Genomic DNA, 10,246 nt, shown 5'->3' on the forward strand with positions numbered 1-10,246 from the left:
TCGTTTCGTAGTGATACTTGCCCTCTTTTTCGATCAGAAATAAATTGATCCTTTGCACGGTTTTATCTAGGACGGGGCTTATCCTGTGCACAATAGTTGTGTTCCATTTGTGTCCGAAGACGTTAATAGCCAGATGGATTTGTTTTTGCACTCGAGCGATTTGTGAGATGGGAGTAGGGCATGTCTATCCCCGTAAAGATAGATTCCTTGATGAAGGGACAGCTGGAAGTCAGTCTGTATGATGGGTAGCCGGATGCAAGTTGGCTATGATCGCCATCGGTAAACAGTAGTTGCCTTTGTTTTTGACGTTGGCAGGTCCAGGTACGACCCTCCTTTGAATGGCACGTAGTTTGCTATGTCCAGGTAGACCGTGTCGATCGTGTCCAAGACCCAGACCCAGCTCATGTGCGTGAAGCTTCCAGGGATTCTCGTATTTTTGCAAACGTGGTGTCAAAGGACGCGTTGATGGATTCGGGTTGAGTCGCGACTTCTTGCTTGCCTCTGAAGTAAGGCTGGATGTGATCGGTGGTGCCGTCCGTCTGCTTCAAATCTTTAATAGGTTGGGGATTTTTTTCACATGTGAAGTCAAATCTGTAATAGAATTTTTTATCGTTCGTTGCTATAGCAATGTGTGTAAACGTTTTTAAAAATGATATATAATTATATTTAGATGCAAAGTCAAATCTCTAATAGGTTTTCTGTTATAGTAAGGTAGTGAAGTCAAATCTCTAATAGGTTGTTTGTTAACTCTGTCACAATTTTTATTCTGAGTAGTCAGTATGTACGTGAGGCTTCCGGGAATCACGAGTGGCAAGTCTTTTCAACTGCTGCACTCGATCGATAACACATCTGGTCAGCTCGAAGTCGCACTCTGCGATATCACATACTTCCCTTGATGGACCAACATCATCAGCAAAAACAACAGGCTTTTCATCAATAACGTCCGCAACCATATAACGGACGAATACTACAAGGTGTGCTCTCTGAACGAAGAATTATTCAAACCCATGGGAGCCGAACTCAAAATGAACGACTCTAATGGCACGGTCATGTTATCCAACAACGGAAAAAACGACTTGAGACTCAGTAAGCAGTTGGGTAAAACGCTAAGGTTTACGTCAAAGACATATCACAAGAAACCACTGTGACAGGCACAAAATTAGCCGATCTCACCGTGTTGATCGTGTCCATGACCCAGCCTGAGCCCATGTGCGTGAAGCTTCCAGGGATTCTCGTATTTTTGCAAATGAGGTGTCGAAGGACGCGTCAATGGATTCGGGTTGAGTCGCGACTTCTTGCTTGCCTCTGAAGTAAGGCTGGATGTGATCGGTGGTGCCGTCAGTCTGCTGTTTTACTAGCGACATTCTCACCATGAGTTGAAATTTGAGGCTTCCCAGATCGTTCAGTTCCTCATTGACTTTGTCGGCGATCAGGGGTTTGATGTCATCGACGTCCATGTTTTTGTCGACGTCCAGCCTCTCAGATACTTACCTACGGTGTGCTTCTTCCACATAAATTCCAGTTCCAATGGTTTGTGTTCCTCCAGCAGTTCGAGGAGCTCGGCTTTCCTCATGCACAAATAACCACTGAGCCCATGTTCTTTTGTTCGGAGCTTGAGTTGTTTCACAGTGAGTTCGTCTATCATGCTGAGCAATTTCAGCAGTAGAGGATTTTTCAAACGGGTGTAACCGATCACTCCGCGTTCTTTGGCAATCCTTTTCAGTTCTTGAACAATTGGCATTGTTGCTATATCCAGATGCGAATTCAAATCTCTAATAGGTTGGGGATTTTTTTCACATGTGAAGTCAAATCTGTAATAGAATTTTTTATCGTTCGTTGCTAAAGCAATGTGTCAAAACGTTTTTAAAAATGAAAAATAATTATATTTAGATGCAAAGTCAAATCTCTAATAGGTTTTTTGTTATAGTAAGGTAGTGAAGTCAAATCACTAATAGGTTGTTCGTTAACTCTGTCACTTTTTTATTCTGAGTACTCAGTATGTACGTGACGCTTCAGGGAATCACGAGAGGCAAGTCCGTTCAACTGCTGCACTCGATCAATAACACATCTGGTCAGCCTTATGTCGCGTTCTGCGATATAACATACTACCCTCGATGGACCAACATCATCGGCAAAAACAACAGGCTTTTCATCAATAACGTCCGCAACCATATAACGGACGAATACTACAAGGTGTGCTCTCTGAACGAAGAAATATTCAAACCCATGGGAGCCGAACTCAAAATGAACGACTCTAAAGGCACGGTCATGTTATCCAACAACGGAAAAAACGACTTGAGACTCAGTAAGCAGTTGGGTAAAACGCTAAGGTTTACGTCAAAGACATATCACAAGAAACCACTGTGACAGGCACAAAATTAGCCGATCTCACCGTGTTGATCGTGTCCATGACCCAGCCTGAGCCCATGTGCGTGAAGCTTCCAGGGATTCTCGTATTTTTGCAAATGAGGTGTCGAAGGGCGCCAATGGATTCGGGTTGAGTCGCGACTTCTTGCTTTGCCTCTGAAGTAAGGCTGGATGTGATCGGTGGTGCCGTCAGTCTGCTGTTTTACTAGCGACATTCTCACCATGAGTTGAAATTTGAGGCTTCCCAGATCGTTCAGTTCCTCATTGACTTTGTCGGCGATCAGGGGTTTGATGTCATCGACGTCCATGTTTTTGTCGACGTCCAGCCTCTCAGATACTTACCTACGGTGTGCTTCTTCCACATAAATTCCAGTTCCAATGGTTTGTGTTCCTCCAGCAGTTCGAGGAGCTCGGCTTTCCTCATGCACAAATAACCACTGAGCCCATGTTCTTTTGTTCGGAGCTTGAGTTGTTTCACAGTGAGTTCGTCTATCATGCTGAGCAATTTCAGCAGTAGAGGATTTTTCAAACGGGTGTAACCGATCACTCCGCGTTCTTTGGCAATCCTTTTCAGTTCTTGAACAATTGGCATTGTTGCTATATCCAGATGCGAATTCAAATCTCTAATAGGTTGGGGATTTTTTTCACATGTGAAGTCAAATCTGTAATAGAATTTTTATCGTTCGTTGCTATAGCAATGTGTCAAAACGTTTTTTAAAAATGAAAAATAATTATATTTAGATGCAAAGTCAAATCTCTAATAGGTTTTTGTTATAGTAAGGTAGTGAAGTCAAATCACTAATAGGTTGTTCGTTAACTCTGTCACTTTTTATTCTGAGTACTCAGTATGTACGTGACGCTTCAGGAATCACGAGTGGCAAGTCTTTTCAACTGCTGCACTCGATCAATAACACATCTGGTCAGCCTTATGTCGCGTTCTGCGATATAACATACTACCCTCGATGGACCAACATCATCGGCAAAAACAACAGGCTTTTCATCAATAACGTCCGCAACCATATAACGGACGAATACTACAAGGTGTGCTCTCTGAACGAAGAAATATTCAAACCCATGGGAGCCGAACTCAAAATGAACGACTCTAATGGCACGGTCATGTTATCCAACAACGGAAAAAACGACTTGAGACTCAGTAAGCAGTTGGGTAAAACGCTAAGGTTTACGTCAAAGACATATCACAAGAAACCACTGTGACAGGCACAAAATTAGCCGATCTCACCGTGTTGATCGTGTCCATGACCCAGCCTGAGCCCATGTGCGTGAAGCTTCCAGGGATTCTCGTATTTTTGCAAATGAGGTGTCGAAGGACGCGTCAATGGATTCGGGTTGAGTCGCGACTTCTTGCTTGCCTCTGAAGTAAGGCTGGATGTGATCGGTGGTGCCGTCAGTCTGCTGTTTTACTAGCGACATTCTCACCATGAGTTGAAATTTGAGGCTTCCCAGATCGTTCAGTTCCTCATTGACTTTGTCGGCGATCAGGGGTTTGATGTCATCGACGTCCATGTTTTTGTCGACGTCCAGCCTCTCAGATACTTACCTACGGTGTGCTTCTTCCACATAAATTCCAGTTCCAATGGTTTGTGTTCCTCCAGCAGTTCGAGGAGCTCGGCTTTCCTCATGCACAAATAACCACTGAGCCCATGTTCTTTTGTTCGGAGCTTGAGTTGTTTCACAGTGAGTTCGTCTATCATGCTGAGCAATTTCAGCAGTAGAGGATTTTTCAAACGGGTGTAACCGATCACTCCGCGTTCTTTGGCAATCCTTTTCAGTTCTTGAACAATTGGCATTGTTGCTATATCCAGATGCGAATTCAAATCTCTAATAGGTTGGGGATTTTTTTTCACATGTGAAGTCAAATCTGTAATAGAATTTTTTATCGTTCGTTGCTATAGCAATGTGTCAAAACGTTTTTAAAAATGAAAAATAATTATATTTAGATGCAAAGTCAAATCTCTAATAGGTTTTTTGTTATAGTAAGGTAGTGAAGTCAAATCACTAATAGGTTGTTCGTTAACTCTGTCACTTTTTTATTCTGAGTACTCAGTATGTACGTGACGCTTCAGGGAATCACGAGAGGCAAGTCCGTTCAACTGCTGCACTCGATCAATAACACATCTGGTCAGCCTTATGTCGCGTTCTGCGATATAACATACTACCCTCGATGGACCAACATCATCGGCAAAAACAACAGGCTTTTCATCAATAACGTCTGCAACCATATAACGGATGAATACTACAAGGTGTGCTCTCTGAACAAAGAAATATTCAAACCCATGGGAGCCGAACTCAAAATGAACGACTCTAAAGGCACGGTCATGTTATCCAACAACGGAAAAAAACGACTTGAGACTCAGTAAGCAGTTGGGTAAAACGCTAAGGTTTACGTCAAAGACATATCACAAGAAACCACTGTGACAGGCACAAAATTACCCGTTCTCGTTCCGTATCATGAACTGTGCGTTCATCTTGACCAGCTGAGCAGGACCGACAACGTTCAAGGCGAACGACCATCCACACTGCTGAGAGCCGTGCCGGTGAAAACGGAAAAAGTACAACGACGGCAGAACTGAATCGTTTTCGGCACAGCATTACAAGAAATTACTTTGAGGTAACATCACGGAATTGAAAATACTGGTTTTAGACGTTAAACACAATCCCGTAAGTATAGGATATCTCAGCACGACGCTGCACATACAACAATGACGGAGTCTCATGGTCCAGGAACACGCGTTTGAGTCGAGGGCAAACTGTACGCCTTGCAACTGAAAAAGAGCATTTACAAATGCATCGAACTGCCGCCCTCTACTGCCGGTGGTAACGGCAACGACCTAGGCGATTTCGTTGATACCGAAAGACGGACAACAACATGCGGTAAGACTTGATACGCAACAACGATGACGAATGGATGATAACCCGAGCCTTCCGCCGCAGGCTGTTCCACCTGCATGACGTCGAGACCACGGACATCTCCAGAAATGCGCAGTACACTCTCATCTTCAATGACGACAACAAATGGGTGTTAGTGCCATCCCAAATAGACTGGAATCTCAATATCACGCTCGACTATCCCCACGTTTCCACGGACAACAAACATCACTACCTGATGAAAGTCGTGAACAACAGAATGCTGCTCGTGGCTTACGTCCATACGCAAAGACGCAGCGTGATCGTCACCACGTTGAGGCAAAGAGTAGCCCACATGCTGTCGAGCAAACCCAGGATGCAAAACGTGGGATTGCAGATGGTAGACTGGATGGTATGGGACCAGGTCCCCCCATGGGCTCAATTTTTTAAATTGAGCCCTTGAGGAGTCCCTAATCCCATACCACTATTGTGTATACTACTTTTGCAAATCTCAACTCACGCACACACTTTTATACGACTATTGCTAAAGGCGACAGAAAGCCACACTCATCTTTTCTAGCAAGTAAGTGACAATAAAATTTAGCTCACTCATTCAAGACAGTAAAGGTGTGTACTTACACGTGGGTACAACTTGATGAAGCCGGACCTCTTGGAACATTCTCGAGTAATTTCGTAAGATATTTTCGATCCAGACCTTTTGTTAACACCGCATATGGTTGTACCAAAATCTGACGAATAGCCGAAATAAATACACCCCTTTTGGCTCATACAGCTAACGATGCAATCCTTCAGGGTCAGGCCATATGAAAGCTTTACATTTTTATCCGCTGCAATTTTAACACCTTGAATGATATCGTTGATCTTGATGCTATAGCAAACTTGGTGCATGCTAGACAACATCAGTGCCGAAAACAGAACCAATACCAAAACACATCCGTTCATGTTTAGCGTCTGTCATGAAGAATGTCTTTCAATTGAAATGCTGCTGTAGTTTGGAACGCAGACAGAACGAAGTTATATGTGACATGCATACATTAGTCTCCAGTTTCAATATCGATTGAAATTTTCATCACATTTTCATACATTCTACATTCCACTCATCTGCTAATGGCTTCGGTTGTGTATGGGTTAGTCTGTAAAGACAAAGCCCTTTACACAATATGGCCAAGGACAGACGGGTGTTACACACATTTATCTTCAAATAATATGTTTGATCTACACCAATACATACACTTACATCCCTTAGTGAGTGAGTGAGTTACGATTTTCAGTCACGTCGGCAGTATTTGAGCCATATCATGACTAAAACAAGTTATAGATTTATAATGAATAAAGGTAAACTATATTCTTAAAAAATGTCAAGGATGAATTGCAAAACAACTGGAATATATCAGATATAAATTATAAACCAGTAATTACATCCAGCACATGTTAACTACACAATATGGTCAATGAGAGACGGATGTTACACACATCTTTAAATAATATGTTTGATCTAGACCATACATACACGTGCATCCCTTAGTGAGTGAGTGAGTGAGTAAGTTAATGTTTTAGGTCACATCAGCAGTATCTGAGCCATATCGTGATTATAGATTGATAATAGTGATAAAACGTTTGTGTCGACGTCGATCGTTGTCTCCCATCCCGTAGTTGCAAGAAGAAACGTGATTCACCGCTAATCCAAACATGTCGCCAGTTCCCCAGATTCCATGCCTGCACCACTGAGTGAGTTACCATTGAACGCCACATGGGCAATGTTTCAGCCATATGGTGACGAGAACAATTTTGAGTGAGTTATAAATTCGTATTAAAGGTAAAATATTGTTAGTAATGTCAACGAAGAACAGTACAACCAACTAGAATATCTCAGAGATCAATTTAAAACTTGTAATTAAATCTAGCATATGTTAACTATATATGGCAATACAATATAGAAAAAGGCTATAGATCGCTAACAACTGAAGGTAGATCACCATACTAGAGACCATGGGGACTCACATGACGTTAGCTTCCAGCATAGTGAGTGAGTGAGTTAAAATTAAAAGTCACCTAGGCACTATTTCAGCCATATCGTGACTAAATCACTGATTTGACTATACCTAATAGTCTTAATGTTTGCCGTTTTGAAATTGATATCATATGCCTAACCTTTACACAAGACGGTAAATCAAACAGCGAATTAAATAGAACGAGCTCACTGGCAGCTGTGAAAGGACTATCTTCAGCATGTGATGAAAAATCACTGTCAATATCTTCTACATTCTAGGTTAGAAATGTTTTATTTTTTAAATATTCATGAACACAGAAAATAATTCTGCAGACAGGACACAACCTTGTATGACTCAGTTCACATTCAATAAGTTCCGATTTAATATGTGCCGGCTTTGCACTAGATACTGGGAACATAACAGTCAAATGACTATCGATAGCTACCCTTGGCTTGTTCTCAAATGCTGATTTCTGCTAAAAAGAAATAACCAGTAATACCTAACAAAAACAGTGCCGATTGAGTAAGTGTCTGCTTTGCAAAAGTGCATCTGAATGTGAGTTGTTTCATTAATGTCTTATTTGTGATGACCAAATAGAGTGTTTGAATGATTATAATATGTTGCAGCACTGTTGCTAACTTGAATGTTAACCGCACGGTCATTCGGTCCACTTGTAAAGAAGCTCCGATTTCTGGTTATGTATAGTGCCTTTGGCTCTAAAGCGGACCGATGAAATGAATTGCCATCTAACTCGAAAACTAATAAGCATATACTACTCACTGAAACGCTTATCATAATCAAAACATCAGACCAACTCTGTGATTTTTTTGCTGAATTTATGTGCTAGAAATAAGAAAGTTGTTTAACAAAGTATCATTAAAATTTTAACACAGTTCACTATTTGTTACGAGGGAGGAGTGCAAACTGCAAAGAGCCAGGTGAACGCGAAGCACGTGCGCAAGTTAGTGCCGAAAAAGTTATTGATTTATTTACTTGTGCTGTGCCGTCTCCATCCATTGTCACACACCTGTTTGTTAAAGCCTCAGCTACACTGGTGTCACTAATGTTTAGGAGCCAAAAAGAAAAACTCTCCTTTGTTTAATATCATTTTGTATGTTTACTGTGTGTGGACACTGTGTTATTGTATGTATGTGATGCTATCTTTTCCCGTGTAAACACAATATTTGCATTGTGTAATTTTACCTTTTTAAATGTTTTACTTAGCCTTTAGTTTGTTAAAGCCTCAGGTGCACTGGTGTCACTAATGTTTAGGAGCCAATAAGAAAAAACTCTCATTTGTTTGATATAATTTTGTATGTTTACTGTAAACGCCGCACTCAGCAATATTCTGGCTATATGGTGTCCGCCAGTAAATAATCGAGTCCAGTGATCAACAGCATGAATATCCATCTAAAGTACTGTCAGAAATATAAAAAAAAGGAATCATTGTTTTTAGGCTATTACTCTGTATCCCTTAAATTACAGATTTACACATAGCATATGTCGGAATAACCCACATCGGCCTAACTGTGTGTTCAGTGTGATGCGCAACAGGGTATCCAGAAAAGCATGTTTACTCGTAAAATCGTGCAGAAATTAGAAAACAAATATGAATAGCTGCTAAAAACAATAAACCAGACCATGGATGTCAATTAAGTCGCTCATCCAGGTATGACGACAGACCGTCGACATACCTGACATGGAATGCATGTGCTGCCTATAAGATATTCTTTGTTTATACATGTGTGTTGAATATGTCTCGCCTATCGATTAACATCTTACGTGTCTTTCTTCATAAAGTTTATTTTGAGATATGCAAAGGTAATGACACGCCTTTTACTTCCTCAGTTTCACAGGACCAAAAGCCGGATAGTAAGCCATTGAAATAAACGTAAATACAGTAGGAAATACATGCCATGACCGGATTTACGTATGTTTTCAGATATTTCCTAACTTCGGGCATATATTTCATACAAATCTATACCTTTGAAACATATGCTCATCGTACATTTTCTTATGCACAAGCACCTCGTTCATGTATGCCATGACCGGATTGTCAGGTATTTCCAAACATGAATTGCAAAACAGATACCCGAGTAAATACATGATCATACAGTATTTCCAATGCATTCCTATGAATTTCAGTGGGTGCTGAAATTTCCGATTTCGTACTAAGTTTACTCGGGTTGGAAACATGTAAACACATGTTGGAAAAATGCGAAAACACATGTAAATTTTCAAATTTGCAGATGTTTACACATCTTAGATATTTATGTATCATACCGGATTTCAGGGGTATGTATAACATCTTTATATTACCTATGCTCAAGCAAGATGACCATATGTTTCCATCATGTGAATTACTTAGTTCATGTAATTTCACGTTCACACATTTCAGTACTTTTGAAATCAACGTTTACGTGACCTCATTATTCTTATCACCAAACGAGCCTGAGAAAGAAAGCAGTATTACGCAAGCTAACACGCCTTACTGAGCTGCACTCGCTCTTGCTACCAGTATCAGTTACGCCTTGTCTGCAGTGTTGGCAAATCGCAAAGGGCGATGAGGTGCCCCTTTGTCCTCAGCTGTCCCAAGAGAATCTCACACAGCCAAATACGCTACACGAACCAACTCAGTTCAGCTCGCGCATCACGACTGTAAAATATTTTTTGGCAGTACATCATTGGAACTGCATTATTGCACTGCATGTGACCTTTCTTAATAGTCTCACAGTATCTGAACCATGTCATTATCCTTCCGCTCTGCCTTTGCTGTAATAACGCCATACATGAACTTTAAAGTTGTCAACCTTTGTTTCACTAACGCTAAAGTAACAAACGATACGATAACAAACAATGTCATATCAAGTTATATATTCTATGAGACATGAAATGAAAAATAGTTTTTATCGTGTAGCGACTATGACCGGATAGAACAGGCGGGTGCGTTCTCTGAGTATACCATAGGCATGTTGGACCTCCAGGCCTTTCGTGAAATTCGT

Source organism: Haliotis rubra, unplaced genomic scaffold, assembly GCF_003918875.1.
Source record: "Haliotis rubra isolate DU_JTF1 unplaced genomic scaffold, ASM391887v1 Scf883, whole genome shotgun sequence".
NCBI classification, from domain to species: domain Eukaryota; kingdom Metazoa; phylum Mollusca; class Gastropoda; order Lepetellida; family Haliotidae; genus Haliotis; species Haliotis rubra.